The 16,528-nt window shown below is 34.3% G+C and overlaps 1 protein-coding gene and 1 long non-coding RNA gene across 8 annotated transcripts in view; one reads left to right on the forward strand and one right to left on the reverse strand.

The window, feature by feature from the left end:
• The window catches only part of NRG1 (neuregulin 1), a 1,074,255-nt gene that overhangs the window by 58,235 nt on the left and 999,492 nt on the right, over positions 1–16,528 (forward strand). The window lies entirely within an intron of this gene.
• Positions 4,469–16,528, reverse strand: part of LOC140605507 (uncharacterized) — an 83,258-nt gene continuing 71,198 nt past the window's right edge. Inside the window, exon 5 of the long non-coding RNA XR_012008156.1 lies at positions 4,469–4,603. This is a non-coding gene — a long non-coding RNA (uncharacterized lncRNA). The remainder of the gene's footprint in view (positions 4,604–16,528) is intronic.

A 16,528-nucleotide genomic window follows, 5' to 3' on the forward strand; every position in this document is an offset into this window, starting at 1 on the left:
GTAATTTATTAGGACTCTGAAAATTGTCATAGTATGTCTAATGGAAAAATATGAGATGTGCCTATTTTCTTAAAAGTCAGCTTGAATTCTGTGTCTCTCCAGTTTGCCAGTAGTCTATCTAATAATTAGGATTTTAAGACTTTTGAATGGTTAACAGCTCTTTTGGTGCAGAAAGGAGGTACAATCCAAAATGATAATAATACATATGTTGGCACTACAACTACAGAGTTTTGGGTTTATATTTTCATATTTCACTAAGCCCGCTCAGATGAGTGCCAAGGTAGACCAATCTCCTTCTGACTTCCATCCAGGAGTTTACTGTTGTAGAAAGATATAATGTGTTTATAATTCCCACTCCTAATATTTTCTGCTTCTGTATGGCAGTGGTTCTTAACCAAACATTTAAGTTATCTGTCTGATTATATACCCTTACAGCTGTATTCTAAAGCAGACAAGCTCAAGTTGACAGTTTCTCTCATGACAAGGACCAATTGTGATTTATGGCCATTTGATGCCAGTGGTGTGGGGAAGGGTATCCTTTAGCCAACAAGGATATATATATATATACACACACACACACACACACACACACACACACACACTTTCATTTGGCAATAAAGAATATGTTAAAAAATGCATCAGGATCAAAGAGAGAATTCGTCACTATGACTTTCTTTTAGTGAAAAACCCTTAGGCTAACTTTCTGTAATGTTGAGCTAATGTGTTTGTATGTTCAAAATGTCTTCACAAGTATTTATTGAGTGCCTGCCTCCTACAAGATATTATAGTGGCTGAAATGAAAATTTTCATGAGAATTCTGATATATAGAGTTGAGAAGAAAAGAAAAGGAGATGGGATATTAGTATATAGGTCTTTGCTGCTTGAATCAAATGGAAACTATTATGAAGCAGTGTATGTTTTCCTTGACATCAACATTGTATGATTTTGTACTTTACTTCATGCCCAAGTCTTCCTACATGAGAGAAGGATCCTTTAAAACTTTTGCAGCTTTCACTTCCATGAACTCTGTAGGCATATCCTGAAACAAGCAAATCAGGGAAAGGACATTCTGTGCCTTCTTTTCTGTCCTTTTTAAAATTTCAGACTTTAATAAATTTTAGTTAAATCTACAAACTGATTCATGAAGAAACATGATTATTAGAGGAAAAGGGACCATTAGACTGAAGACACGGGTCAGTTGACTCAGCAGTAGAGATGGTTTGCAAATAAAAATTGTGGATATTACCATAAGAGGACATGGATACTGAGAAGGCAGATGACAGAGAACCATTTTTGAAAGGTTTATTTGTCTATTTAGAAATAAACAAGAATTGGTCCCTCTAATTTCTGCTCTTAATCATCCTTTAAACACATCATCTAGATATAGTTGACATTGCTGGTTCTTTTAGGATAAAATCTCTATGATCTTAAAAGAATGAGGCCCCATGTAGGCACTCCCTTAGATGATTATACATGAAATTATCCATGTCTCTTCTAAAAAGTATTTCTGATTTGCTTCTAAGAAAGACTTGCAAGATGTGATGGGAATAAGAGTGAGTGAAGCCTTCACTTTCCAAGGAGTTGTAGACTTTTGGAGGCAACTTTAATCCTCTGGGTCCTATTTTAATCCCTGGTACTTATGAATGGAAACCCTGATTTCAGTGTGTGGGTGGTATTCCTGAAAGACTTTTGGTTGAGTAAATTACAAAGCATGCTTACATGAATATTTCTTATTCTACAGCCTATTTCCTGGGTAGCCCAAAGTACTGCGTTCTGATCTGAAATTAAAGTACTTTGGATGGAGCTAGGGGAACTGCAACTCCTTGGTTTCATACAAAATTGTTGTTTTCCATTTGTTACTGACTAGCTGTTTCTCTGGCTTTCTAGTGGCTTAGATCACCAACATAATCATAGACTCTTAGATATGTATGTATCTTAATAATCATGTAGTATCATTTTGAAAAAAAAATGGAGACCAAGGGAATTGCTTCAAGGTAGAAAAACTAGTATTGGAACCTTCGTTTAGAACTCTGAGTCCAGTGCTCTGTTCCAGAATTCTCAATTTATTAGAGAAAATGAGACTAAGTTTGGTGTTTCTGTATGTCCTCTTCCTTTGCTCCTTGTACTTACCAGACCTGAAATCTACTCATGTATGTGGTCAGGTTTTAGCCTAGAAAGAGGCTCATCCATTATGGAAATAATTGGGGAAATGAGGTCTATGTAGCAGTTTTAGGTAGGCTAAACAAGTAGAGATGGGTTATTGTGGTAGAAGAGAAGTTTCCCAGTTAGTCACATTTCTGCAGTTTCTGAATGGACTAGAGCTCTTCTTCTGTCTTTAGCTTATTAGTAGACAAGCCATTTTGCCACTTGAGCTCCTGAACTCACAGTAGCACGAATCAACAAGTAGGAAGTGTTATTAGTCTTCAAGCATGAACCATCGCCAAAAGCTTGCTATTTTCATTTTATCCTTTATAAAAAGTCTCTATGTGATGGCATATTTATCTTCTATATGGCTTAGTTGGGGGTATCCTTGGTCTAGTTCATGTAGTTACACCCAACATAAAATTACATGTAACACAAGAAACTGTCTTTCCTTCCCCTATTTCTGAGACCTAAAATGACCGTAGAAGGCCACTGTTGAGATTTCCTACCCTTGTGACCATGTTTCTAAACCCCATGTCAGTCTGATAAAAGATATGGGATTTTTTGGTGAATGGTTTTTCTGTGAATTTCTTTACATGAAAAGTTTTATAAATATATCATTCAAAGTCAGTTTTTTGTTTAGTGTCAATATAACTTTTTAAAAAGATTTTACTTGAGAGAGATAAAGAGTGTGAACATGAGCAGGGGGAAGGAGAGGGACAGAGGGAGAAGCAGACTCCCCACTGAGTTGGGAGCCCAACATGGAGCTCCATCCCAGGATCATGACCTAAGCAGAAGGCTGGTGCTTAACTGACTGAGCCATGCAGGTGCTCCAAGTATCAATATAATTTTTATTGAATAGAGCAAAATTATATGAATCTAGATTTTCCCAGAAAATCCACAACATGCAGACCTGAATTCCAAATGGAACTTCTGCCTTCTGGTGAGCCCTAGGTAAGGTAAAGTGAGAATGAACAGGTGAATAAGGGAAGGAAAGAGTGACATTTCATTGAGAAAGGCGAGCAAGCTAACCAAATAGAATTGCTTCATGACAAAGAGTGTGATTTAAGCACTTAGTTTTAGTTTTTTCTGAAACTGTCTTTTCTTTTCCCTGTTTCCTTGCCCTGATAGCATAAGAGGAAGGAAAAAAAATCCTTTTACTCATTCTCTAAAACAATACTTCTCAAACTTCATGTTAATCACCTGGAAATTTTATAAAATGAAAATTCTTATTTGTAGTTGTGGGGCAAAATTCTCAAAGTGTGTTCCTTAGAGCAGTAGCACTGGTACCACCAGCAGTATTAGATGTGTAAATTTATGGGCCTCACCTGATTTACTAATTAGAATCTCAGGATGGGTCCTAGAAACAGTTTTAACAAGCTCACCGGGTGGTTCTTACGCACTTTAAAGTTTGAGAATTACTGTTATAAAGAGTACTCTTTAGGCATTTTCTCTGGACCCTGAGACTTGCTATTTTGTGATTGAACCTTGCCTTATTGAGTTGATATTTAGCAATTGAAACAGTTGGGCAGAGGTCTTCCTTTTGGTTCTTGACTGGCTGTAAGTGTCTAGCAATTAACTGGCTCTATTAAAGTATGTATTTCTTGGTCCTTTACCACTCGCTCTTACAACCCTGAATATGCCATTTCATGAATCATGAACATCACTGGCAGGTTTAGATATCATTACATGGCAATTGTGTAATACTTTAAAAGATAGACTGAAGAAGAAAGTAAACGTAACGCCCCATAAGAAAATATTCTTGCAGATGTTCAGGGGTATCAGTGAATATCATCTGAGTTTTTTTTTTTAAGATTTTATTTATTTATTCATGATAGAGAGAGAGAGAGAGAGAGAGAGAGAGAGAGAGAGAGAGAGAGAGGGCAGAGACACAGGCAGAGGGAGAAGCAGGCTCCATGCAGGGAGCCCAACGCGGGACTCGATCCCAGGACTCCAGGATCATGCCCTGGGCCAAAGGTAGATGCTAAACCGCTAAGCCACCCAGGGATCCCCTATCATCTGAGTTTTACATCTTTATCCCAAAACGTGTATATTTTTAATCCTGTTAATGGGCAGTGATTATTGTTACCCAGATTCTTTGACTACAGGGTTTTGATGGATACAAATATGCTTAGCAATACCTTCATTAATGTTGCCATCACTGTTGAAGGAAGGAAAAATTTTTGTTAACGGCGATTGGATTTTCTCAGAATTCTGTTTTCTTAAGGTATTTGCAAAAGATGAATGTTACCTCTTATAATATAACAGCTGTAACTTTTAATCTCTGGAAGTTTTGTTGATTTCCTCCAAAGGATATAGCTGAAGAAATACACATTGTTTATTGCTATTATTTGTCAGATTATTTACAAGGCTTCCAATACAGATGGGCTGAAACTGTGTTTATGCTTTTCCACTGGGAGGTTTTTGTCTTGTGGTAAGGATCCATTTGTTTTGTGTATCTCTCTATAAAGCAATGGGAAGAATTCAAAATTTATAAGGGTATTCAACAAGTGTTCCAAAGAGGAATATTTAGGCACACTAAATAGCTATGTTTTGATAGAAAGAATGCAATATTTTAAAAGTTATCTTAAATATAAAGAACTTTAGTGAAAATTTAATGGTAATGCATTTCATGCTATTAGATCTCACATAAAGTGCTGCAATTTTGTAACACTTCCAGAAGCAGTAGAGTTTGTCTTCAGCCCTCATTTACAACTTACAGAAATTTACCCATTTTCTGCAGAAAATTGGAAAGAAGCAGATGTTTATTCCTAAGCTAGAATTTTGAAGGCCAACAATTAAAATAAACATGTCTCTGCCAAAACTTGAACTAAATTAAAAAATTTAGCATATAAATTAAAGTTTACTTAAAACTAAATTTATCAAGGAAATACATTTGTTTTGCATTACTGGTTTCAATTATTCTGAAAAGGCTTTTATTTTTATGGAACACTGAAGATTTTAAAAAGTTTTAAACAATTTGTTAGACAGTTGCACCATTTAAAATGAATTGTGAATGTCTTGCTTAAGTATATGAATTATTAGCACACAGTTGATGAGCTTATAGGAAGATGTGAAAGCAGCCATGATCCTCTAGTCTAATGTCCATGTTCCCAGGGGACTACAAAAAACCTGGTCAGTAGACTTAAAATAGATAATGATGTGTGGGCTGAAAATATGTGTAGCATTTTCTTGTTTGTGTGTGTGTTTTTTTTTGTTGTTGGGGATTTAAATTTTGAGATTCCACATGAAAGTGATACCATTACAGTATGTGTCTTCTCTTTCTGGTTTATTTCACGTAGCAGAATGCTCTCCAGTTTCATCTATGTTGTTGCAAATGGCAGAATTTTCTTTTTAACGGCAGAATAATATTCCATTGTATGTGTCTCTGTAAGATCGGTGTTCAGTTGCATCCTATCATTTTTATGTGGGTATCAACTTTCCTGCCACCAGTTATTGAATAGACTATCCTCTTCCCACCATTTATTCAGTTGAATATATATATATAACCCTATATATAACCCTAACCCTAACCCTAACCCTAACCTTAACCCTTGGGTTAAGGTGCCCTTTGTGCCTACAGAGGTTCCATTCAGATCATAAATATAACTGTCCCTATGTATAGAGGAAGGCAGACCCATCCTAAAACTCTTTTAGGAATTCTGTGTTGTAAACATTTTAACTAAAACAATTTGAATTTAACCAGTTTATTGAATTTCTCTTAATCATACTACATGTTTTTCAAACTGAAAATGTTAAACACAATCCTTTCCAGATAATTTAGGGTAACATTATACAAAATAAGTTGTAATACAGTTATTTACACTAGACAGGTAAGGTATTAAGCACTCTTTGTCTTCACTTTAAATGAACCTGGACTGTGTCTTTCTTGTTTTATCCATCTACCATAATATTTAATCTTAATTTTTTTCTATATAGCTATCAGTATCTGTCTTTACTGCTGAATTTGTCTCTGAATAGAAGTACGTTTTAATATAGTTTTTCCACTTGTAGTTTGGTGAAGCTTCCAGAAATTTTTTAATTTGAAAAAACAAATGGACTTTGAATAAGTTCTAAGGAACTAGCTTATGAATAAAGTACATGAATTGGTGGTACTATTTTTTTTTGTCTGCCTGGATACCTTTATTATTTGCTTATTTCTGAGTTCTTACCTATGATATGGATAGTGTACAATATTATTAAACTCCAAATAAATGGAACATTTCTATGTGAATGCTAAGAGTGTGGTGAGCTGTGTGGTAGTCTGATATTTTCAAGTAAAATGTACTCACATGTTGATTTATTGGCCTTGTAAGCAAAGTTCCCATAAAACTTGAAAGCTCACTATTAACACTCATAACTTGTTTTTGATTGGTTAGAAAAATTAACGATTCCATCTCTCAAGTAAGATTCTGGTTACTTTCCCCTGACGAAGTATAAGTAGGATGCATTTCTGATTCATTGTTTTAAGATAAAGCCTTAAGATATTTTAAAATAGAATTCTACACAGATTTCCTATAACACATAGCTGCATGAGAAGAGCAGTTTTCAAAAGAATGTCTCAACTCTGGAAATGTCATTTCTGTTTTGCTCTTTTATCCTCCTTCCTGCCCCCCCTCCCCTTACCTCATCTTGCCACTGTAGGACAAGAGATGTGATGAAAGTTGGAAAATAGTAATTTATGGAGAAAGCCTGTGTTCTATGCTTTATGAAAGTAAATTGTAGAAAATTAATGTTGTGACAAGATGATTCTATTTTGATGAATAAAATCATTGAAAAGCTATCAAGCCCCACTGTTCCTCTGCTGTGAGGTTTTTTCCCCCCTCTCTATTTTGCATGTGTATTCTTGGCTTTCTTCCCAATTAGTCCTTACCAAAGAGTGGTAATTAGGGAGATAGGATTTTGACCTACCTTGTGAACAATAAAAATACTTACCACCCATTTTTCTACTTGCTAATTCTATGTGTACTAATACTGTGTGCTTTCAGAAAGAAAAGCTCATACTTCTGTGATTCCTACTTAACAAAGGAGATAATCGAATGCCAGAATTAAAACAATTTTAAAACTACTTTATGGACTCCAAAGTACAATGTCCAAAAGGACTGCAATGCTTGTTTCATGTCTGATGATTGAATTCCTGTACATCTTAGGGGCTATATTAGATTTATAATTTCTTACACACTTTTAAGTTCCTCAGTGCAAGAGCAGTAAATTAAAACTAAAATTTTACCTTTAAATTAACGAGTGTTTTGCATAGGTGATACTTTCACATGGTTCAAAAATCTGAAAGAGTAAATGAGTATATAGTAAAAGATTTCCTTTGTATGTCCTCATTTTTCTAGTTCCTGTTGTTTGCCCTGCTCTTCCCTATGAATACAGAGAAAGACAAATACTATATGATCTCACACGTGGAATCTAAAAAAAACAACAAAAAACAACACCCAAACAACAACGGCAACAAAAACCACAATAAAAATCTGAACTTACAGATACAAAGAACAGTTTGGTGGTTGCCAGAGACTGGAGATTGAAGGTAGACATAATGAGTGAAGGGATTCAAAAAGTACAATTTTCCAATTATAAGTAAGTCCTGGGGATATAATGTACAGCATGGTAAGGGGTAATACTATTGGATTGTATATTTGAGAGTTGCTAAGAGAGTAGACCTTAAAAATTCTCATTAAAAGAAAAAAATTATAACTGTGTTGATGGATGTTAACTGGCCTTACTTTGGTGATCATTACTTTCACAATAGATACAAACATTGAATCGTTACACCTGAAACTAATATAATGCCATGTATCAATTACATCAATAATAAAACTGTTGTTTCTAGTTTCTTAGGTGTCCTACCAGAGTTTCATTACATAGAAAAGCTAAAACAAGCATATATTCTTATTCCTCCACTTAAGGCATATTTTACAAATATTTTCCTCCTGATTTTTTTGTACTTAACACAGTATACTTTGGAGTTATTTTTTTATAGCTGCATAATACTTCATTGCACTGAAGTACCATCATATATAATTTAGCAATTCCCTTACTTACGGATATTTTATTTTTTTTTAACAATCTTTTGATGTTATAAACTATTTTGCAAAGAATGTTATACATACATAATTTTATACTGTAGGATAAATTGCCACAATTGGAATTGCCTGATCAAAGAATATATATGTGTTTTAATTTTTATGGATATTGTCAAATTGCTTGTCTGTAGGCACCATGCTAATTTCTAGTTTCACTGAAAATATATGAGATTACTTGTTCCCCTCAGCTTTACTAATAGAATGTGTTGTCAACTTCTGGAATTTTGCCAGTATGGTAAATGAAAAATAACATACTTGTGAATTTTTAATTTGTTTTTAGAAGTATGACTGAAGTGAAACATCTTTTATATATTTAAGCAGTATATTTTTCTGAACCTTATTTTTTTCCTCCTATTTTTGGTCTTTTTATTGATTCCCAGAGGCTTTCTATACATGATGCATTTTTCTTTGATGTCAAGTGAAAAATGTGTTTTAGTTTCTTTTCTTTTTTTTTTAAATTTTATTTATTTATTCATGAGAGACACACACGGGGGGTGGGCGGGGAGAGAGGGAGAGAGGGAGAGAGGCAGAGATACAGGCAGAGGGAGAAGCAGGCTCCACACTGGAAGTCCCATGTGGGACTTGATCCTGGGTCTCCAGGATCATGCCCTGGGCTGAAGGCGGCGCTAAACCGCTGGGCCACCCGGGGCTGTGCTGTGTTTGAGTTTCTATCATCTGTGTTTTTTCTTTGATTATATGTATTTTTTATTATTTCCATGAGGAGTTGGTTGATCTTCAGTTTAATATATCTGGGTTTTTTTATGGCTTCTGGAGTTTTAGTCATAGTTAGAACTTCAAGATTGTAAAGGAATTCTATCTTCTAATACTTTTGTGTTACTTTTACTATCTCTTAAATCTTTGGAATTCTCGTTTGGAATTGTTCAGTAATGATAAGGTTTTTTTTTTTTCTTTATGTTGGTTACTTAGTTTTTTTTGTTTGTTTTGTTTTGTTTTGTTTTAAATTTATTTACTTAAGAGAGAAAGCATGATGGAGGGAAGGGAGAGAGGGAGAGAGAATCTTCAAGGCAGACTCCTGCTGAACGGAGAGCCTGATGCAGTGCTCAATCCCAGGGCTCTAAGATCATGACCTAAACTGAAATCAAGAGTCAGATGCTGAACCACCCCGGTACACCCTCCCACCCTATATTTTGTGTTTTTTTTTGTTGTTGTTGTTACTTAATTATTGAATGATCTGTTTAATTGCCAGTACTCACTGATACTGAGGCTTTGTAATATGTTTTAACAGCTAACATTTCTAAACTACTTTTAATATTTGAAATTGCTAAACTGTCTACTTATGAGTTTTTCTGGACAATCTTCTTATTTTTTTCTTTATAAACTTCTAGACTGACTTATTTCATATAAGCAGTTGGTCTTTTTACCATGATTGCATTAGATTTTCAAATTAACTTAAATTGCTATCTTTATGATGTTGAAATTTGTTCTCAAAACCATGATATTACTTTTCCATGTGTACAATTTTTTAGATATCCTCCACTAGTATTTAAATTATCATGTAAGTCTTGCACATTTCTTATCAACTTGATTCCTTGGTGTATATATTTTTTGGTACTATTATTGATTTCTGCACATTGAATTCTAATCCTACCCCCTTACTGAGGTCTTTCACTATAGTTGTTTTTCAGTTAATTATATTTTCCAGGTATATAATCACAGCTCCTCTAACAAATCATTTTTATTTTCTACTTTCCAATTTGTATTACTCTAATTTGGTTACTGCTTATCTAATTGCCTTGGGTTGCATTTAGATATCAGCTTTATTTTTATTTATTTATTTTTGAAGATCTTATTTATCCATTCATAAGAGAGGCAGAGACACAGGCAGAGGGAGGAGCAGGCTCCCTGCAGGGAGCCCAATGCAAGACTCAATCCCAGGACCCTGGTATCAAGCACTGAGCCACCCAGGTGTCCCCCCCGCCCCCCGCCTTTTTTTTGTTTTTTAAATATCAGCTTTAAATAATGTCAGTTATAATGGGCATCTTTGTCTTACCTTTGACTTACAGGAATGTTCCTAGTATTTTATCATAAAGCATGAGGATGGCTTTTGGTCTGAGTTTGGATATATTTACTTTGTTAAGGAAATATCATCTGTAGAGTAATAGAATTGTAGCTGGACATGTGGACGCCTCCTTGAGACATATTTCTCAGCCTATGGTGCATTTAAGTGTGGTTATTTAATTAATATGTGGCTATGTTCTTGCCAATGTTATGTAAGTGAAAGGGATATGCGATTTATTCCACAACCTTTCTTTTCGCTTCCTGCTGGGAGAAAACTGGAAGTGATAGCAGCCCAGCTTCAGCTGCACAATGACAGCAAGGCCACCAGGTCCCAGAAGAGATTCCCTGAAATGCTATTATTACATTATTATTTGAGAAAGGAAAATAAATATATTTGTTCTTGAAACCATTTTATTTTCCCATCTTATTATACCACTTAGCCTTTTATTCATACTGATCTACATTTAGTCCTAGATTTTAGGTGATTTGTTTTATCAAGAATATATATATTTTTGTATGTGAAAAAGTAAAAGGTCCTTTTCCATCTGGGGAGATGATCATGTAATATGTCTCTAAATATATTGGTATAAATTATATTAATAATTTTATAGTATTTGATCACTTCTGCATTCCCTGGAATAAGTCACATTTGATACGAAGTATTCTTTTATAGTGGTTCTGGCTGTGTTTCATTAATATTCGTTTGTAAAATTTTAAGTTGTTTTTGTTTACCGCAGTCTCTATCAGGTTTTGATACTAATGTTATGTTAATCTTTGTGGAGAGAATAAAAGTTTTTCTTCTCCCCTGTTTTAGGACTGTTTTAAAGCATTGGAACTTCACTATTCTTTAAGTGTGGTGGAAATGGGCAGCCCAGATGGCTCAGTGGTTTAGCACCACCTTCTGCCCAGGGCATGATCCTGGAGACCCAGGATCGAGTCCCACCTCAGGCTCCCTGCATGGAGCCTGCTTCTCCCTCTGCTTGTGTCTCTGCCTCTCTCTCTCTCTCTCTCTCTCTCTCTGTCTCTGTCTCTCATGAATAAATAGATAAAATATTTTAAAAAAATAAAAAAATAAAAGTGTGGTGGAATTCACCTGTAAAACTTCCAAAGCCTAGAGATTTTATTGGCACTTTTCTCTAATTTGTCCATTGAAAATAGATTTTTATTCTCCTCTGGAATCAGTTTAGGGGAATTATATTTCCTAGAAAGTTATGTACTTCATCCAGATTAGAATTTTTTTTTGAATAGAGGTGAGTAAAATGGTCTTTTCTGTTTCTTTTATTTTTCTCTATTTAATGGCTTTTTTCCTCCCCTTACTCTTATTTTTGTGCTTGTGTTTTTTCTTATTTATTTGATTAGTTTAGCTGTATTTTATTTTTTTTTAATGAGAAGGCTTTTAAATTTATTTACTAAGTCTACCCTTTTCTCCTAATTCTTGATATTAATCATTTATCCTATTTTCTCATTGAGTTTTTTCATTTTCTTTTTCATAAATTTGATTCAGATGTTCAATTTGCTCTATTTTCTTCTTCAAACATAATTATAAAAATTAAATGCTTGGTGTTTTCCTCTAAGCAATGCTTTAACTACATCCCATGAATTCAGATATATGATGCTTTCATTAATATTCTTTTCTTTTTTTAAAAAAGATTGTATTTATTTATTTGACAGAGAAATCACAAGCAGGGAGACTGACAGGTGGAGGGAGAGAGAGAAGCAGCTTCCCTGTTGGGCAGGGAACCTGATGCAGGACTCGATCCCAGGATCTTGGGATCATGACCTGAGCCAAAGGCAGCTTAACCAACTAAGCTACCCAGGCGCCCTCATTAATATTATTTTCCTATAAATTCATAAATCTCTGGCTATATGTCTTCTTCAAGGAGGGAGTTGTTTTAGAGGGAATTTCAAAACTTCCACAAGAGAAGACTTTTTATCATTTTCCTGGTGTTACGATTTTTAGATTTTGCGTGTTCTGTTCAGAATATATTTTCTGTGATATCTAGAATTTGGATATATTTGAGAATGTCTTTTATAGCCTAATATATTATTAATTTTCATAAATATACTAGAAATCCATAAATATGGGTCATTGAATAGTGTGGTTATAGTTTGGTTGTATGATATATCAAACAGTTATAACTTGCTAATGAAGCTTATTTTGTGTGGTTTTGTCATATATCAAACAGTTATAACTTGCTAATGAAGCTACTTTGTTTTCTTGTATTTTGAAGGAAGAGAACCAGTCCTCTGTAGCTAGTGTGTTTGTCTTTTTTTAAAGATTTATTTATTTATTCATGACAGAAAGAGAGGTAGAGACATAGGCAGAGAGAGAAGCAGCCTCCATGCAGGGAGCCCAATGTGGGACTCGATCCTGTGACTCCAGGATCATGCCCTGAGCCGAAGGCAGACGCTCAACTACTGAGCCACCCAAGCGTCCCTGTTTGTCTTTTCCTTTACTTTCAACTTTGCGGATGTTATGCTCTATTATAGTTATTTTTAATGGTTGAACTTTTATTGAGAATTGCATTGTGTAGGATTATAAACACTTGACATAATTTTAGACTTGAAATATACCTTGCATATGAATATCAGATGTTCTATTTTTGTTTCTATCTCATTGGTATCTTTGCCTACATTTTAATTTTTGTGAATCCACTGTGTTAGGTGTTCTTTCAAACATTGAGTTAGGTTTCTCTTTCTGATTCAATCTTAAAATCTTTTAACAAAGCAAACTTATTGATATTGATATACTAGATGTATTTTGAGTGCTGTCATATATTAACTTTTTGTTTTCGTGTTAGCTTTATTCTGTATTCTATCATTATGTTGTGTCTTTTGCTTTAAGTATTCACTTTTTTTTGTTATTAGGAAGGTCTCATATTCTATGGGTTATGTTTAAAACTGTTCTTTTATATTATACCCTTAGATCTCCTTTTCTTTAGAGTGTATCAGTTTTCTACAAGGTAATTCAGTAATGAACATGAGTACCTGCCTCTTCTTCCCTTTTCTCTTTCCTCATTACCACTCATGTCTGAGTTTATCTTGGGTTTACTTTGTGTAAAATACATTTCTATTTCTGCAGTATTTTTGGGTCTGCTTTAATGATATTTGATATTAAGGCAATAAACATTTTTTTTCAAAAAATTTTTTCAACTTTCTAATTTTTTTCTCCTTATTTTTACTAATTGTACCATTTCTACTTGTCAGAACATAGAGTATTAGCTTTCTGTTTTAGTCTCCTCAATTCTTCTCAATCCTCAAATCTTTCCATGACTTTCCCTAGTCATATTTTATTGACTTAAGCCTGTCTAGTATTATCTTCAAGTAGGATTAGTTTTTGTATGCTAAAAAGCTGTTTGTTGTCTTCATTCTTTTAAAGGGTTTCCCCCAGGTTTTTAAAGGTATAATAGAATGTAAATGTATATATTTAAGGTGTACAATGTAATGATTTGATATATATATACAGTGTGAAATGATTACTACCACCCAACTAATTAAAACATCCATCACCTCATGTAGTTACCTTTTCTTTTTGGTTAAGATCTGTTTTAGCAAATTTCAAGGATACAATACAGTATTATTAGCTGTAGTCACTTTGCTGTACATTGTTGCTTTTATTCTTATTTGTTTATTTTAGAGAGAGAGAGCAAATGCAAGTGGGGGAGGGCCAATAGGAGAGGGGGAGAGCAAGAGAACCTCAAGCAGACTTCCATGTAAGTGTGGAGCCTAACACAAACCCAATCTGACACTGAGATCATGACCTGTGCTGAAATCAAGAGTCAGACTCTCAACCGAGCCGAGCCACCCAGGTGCCTCATGTTATTTTTATTCTTGAAAAACAACTTGATACATACTTTTTTTTTCTTTGAGGATCTTGTAGATGTTGCCGTTTTATGGAGTTGAGTGCAACTGTGGAGAAATTTGTATTTTTCACTTAGGAATAATTGTTAATTTTTCTGGTCTGCTTTACTTTAATATTTAAAGTTCAGTAACACTACTAGGCTGTGTATCTGGGTTGTATAATGTGGGTTAGTTTTTTACGGTCCACAGTGTAATTTTAAATACATATAGTTAAGTTTTATTTTATTTCAAGGAATATTTTTGGAATTGTATTTTTAAATTCTTTGTTATGCTATTTTGTTTTTCTTTTTAAGCACAGCAAATATGTATTTATCTACTTTGTCTTCCATATCTATTTTCTCTAATTCATTTTAAGTCTATTTCCATTTAATTTGTTCTACTTTTTTTGTGTGTGTCTTATGTCTCTTATATTTTCTACAGATTTGTTTACTCTAAGATGATTTTCTTTTTTACTATCATTTCTGATTATTTTTCCTTAGTGTTTCTTGAGTTCTGACTACTCATAATTGAACTCCTGTTGAATTCCCACTTTTTTCTTTATGATTTAAAACAATATTTTCTCCCTTTATTTTATAAAATTAATGACAAAAATTTGAGTCAGATCTTTGTTCTGTTGCAGAAAAGAAATCTCGCATTCCTTATTTGTTAGTAAGTTTTACTGCTCTTTCTCAATATTTTTCTTACACTGTGTATTGGTGCTATGACATATTTTTGTGGAAATAGGAATACCTCTGAGATATTGTGGGTTTGGTTCCAACGAACCACAATAAAGTGAATATTGCAATAAATCAAGATAAATGAATTTTTGATTTCTCTGTGCGTGTGAAAGTTATGTTTATACTGCAGTTTGTTAAGTGTGCAATAGCATTATTTCTAAAAATTGTACATGTACATATCTTAGTTAAAAATATTGCTAAAGAATGATAGCTATCATTTGAGCTTTCGTAGAGTTGTAATATTTTTGCTGGTGAAAGGCCTTGCCTCAATGTTATTGACTGCTGACTGATCAGGGTGGTGGTTGCTGAAGACCAAAGTGGCTGTGGCAATTTCTTAAAATATGAGAACACTGAAGTTTGCCCTATCTGTTGATGGGGCTAATTTCCTTTCATGAATGATTTTTCTGTAGCATGTGATGCTTACTATTTGATAGCATTTTACCCAAAGTAGAACTAAAATTGGAGTCCATTCTCTCAAACCATGGTGCTGCTTTATCAACTGAGTTTATGTGATATTCCAAATCCTTTGTTGTCATTTCAACAATCTTCACAGCATCTTCACCAGGAGTAGATTCCATTCAGGAAACCACTTTTTTGCTTATCCATAAGAAGCAAGTCCTTGTCTGTCCAAATTTGATCATGAGATTGCAGCAATTCAGCCCCATCTTCAGGCACTGCTTCTAGTTCTCTTGCTATTTCTACTACATCTGTAGTTACTTTTACTACTGAAATCTTAAACCCTTCAAAGACATCCATGATGGTTGAAATCAAGTTCTTCCAAATTCCTGTTCATGTTAGTATTATGACCTCTTTCCATGACTCACAAATGTTAATGTCATCTAGAATGGTGAGTTCTTTCTAGAATGTTTTTACTTTACTTTGCTCAGATCCATCACAAGAATCACTGTCTGTAGCAGCTATAGCCTTACAAAATATATTTCTTAAATACTAGACTTGAAAGTCAGAATTACTCGTTGATTCACAGGCTGCAGAATGGATATTGTATTAGCAGGCATAAAAACAACATTGATCTCATTGTGTATCTCCATCAGAGCTCTTGGGTGACCAAGTGCTTTGTCAGTGAGCAGTAATAATTGGAAAGGAATTTTCTTCTGCCTAGTTGGTTTCAAAGTGGACTTAAAATATTCTGTAAATCATGTAAACAGACTTATACACGGTTTATTGTTCTATTGATAGAACACAGGCAGAGTAGATTTGGCATAATTCCTAAGGGCCCTAAGATTTTCAGAATGATCAATGAACATTGTCTTCAACTTAAAATCACCATCTTCATTAACCCCTAACAAGAGGATCAGCCTGTCCTTTGAAGCGAGGCATTGACTTCTCCTCTCTAGCTATGAAAGTTCTAGATGTCATCTTCTTCCAGTAGAAGACTTTCTCATCTACATTGAAAATGTGTTGTTCAGTGTTGCCACCTAACTTAATGATCTCAGCTAGATCTTCTGGATAACTTGCCATAACTTCCACATCAGCAGTTCCTGCTTAATTTTGCACTTTTATGTTATAGAGATGGCTTCTTTCCTTAAACCTCATAAACAATCTCCTCTAGCTTCAGACTTTTCTTCTGCAGCTTCCTCACCTGTCTTTTCCTTCATAGATTCAAAGATAGGGTTTTCCTCTGGATTAAGCTTCAGTTTAAGGGAATGTTGTGGCTGGTGATCTTCTATTCAAACCACTTAA

The sequence above is a fragment of the Canis lupus genome, chromosome 15 (genome assembly GCF_048164855.1).
Source record: "Canis lupus baileyi chromosome 15, mCanLup2.hap1, whole genome shotgun sequence".
Classification (NCBI taxonomy): Eukaryota; Metazoa; Chordata; class Mammalia; order Carnivora; family Canidae; genus Canis; species Canis lupus.